Source organism: Myripristis murdjan, chromosome 6 (assembly GCF_902150065.1).
Source record: "Myripristis murdjan chromosome 6, fMyrMur1.1, whole genome shotgun sequence".
In the NCBI taxonomy this organism is placed as follows: Eukaryota; Metazoa; Chordata; class Actinopteri; order Holocentriformes; family Holocentridae; genus Myripristis; species Myripristis murdjan.
Window position 1 is genome coordinate 30961853 of NC_043985.1, and position 996 is coordinate 30962848.

Here is a 996-nt window from a genome sequence, read left to right on the forward strand (position 1 = left end):
AGGAGGAGGGAGAGGAAGAGGAGGCGAAGGAAGAAGAGGAGGAGGAGGAGGAGGGGATGTAGAAGGAGAAGGAGGAGGAAAGGACGCGGAAGGAATACAAGAAAAGGGAGACGGAGGAAGGGAATGGGGGAAGACGAGGGAGAGGAGGTGGGAAAGACGGTGGGAGGAGCAGCAGCAGGAGGAGGAGGAGGAGGAGGAAGAAAAAGGAGGGCGGCGTGCGGCGATGTCGACTTCTGCTTGGGACACTGCAGAGACGGGAGGGGGACGAGGGGAGTCAGGAAGAAAGGAGCGACCGAGACTGAAGGAGAAAGAGAGGAGAAGACGAGAGAGAGAGTTAGTCCGAGAGCCGAAGTGTCAACGAGAGCAGCCGGCCTCTTCACCTCCCTCCCTCCCTCCCTTCCTCTCTCCCTCCCTTCCTTCTTTCCATCCATCCGCTCATCCATCATTCCTTCCCTCCTTCCCTTCCTCCACCGCTCTGTGGCTTGACTGCAGCTTTTGGACAGCCAAAACTTTTTTTATTCTCTGCTGAAAAAAAAAAAAAAAAAAAAAACGCGATTGATCATTTATTTGTTCTGGAGTGTTCTAAAGGCCAAGTGTCCCCCCTCCCCCCTTCCCCATTCCCACACCCATCCATCCATCCATCCATCCATTCACCCAACCATCCATCCATCATTTCATCCAACCTCTCTCTCTTGGCATAAGCTTTGACGAATGTTTCTCTCTCTTACCTATATCTATACGACAAACTATCAAAGAGCTGCTTCCCACGTCTCCCGTGTTCGTCCACCGTCGGGACACGCCCTCCTCGCCGCCATGTGTGTCGTTTCTGTGCTACGTTTTATTTATTTATTTTTTTTTTTCCCAGAACGTGCACCGATTTCTGCTCAGCTTCTACCCCAAAGCCAAACCAGATTTTTTTAATTTTATTTGATTTTATTCTGTTGATTTTATTCTATTTTTTTTTTTTTACAAGGGAAACTCTCTGAACGGATCACA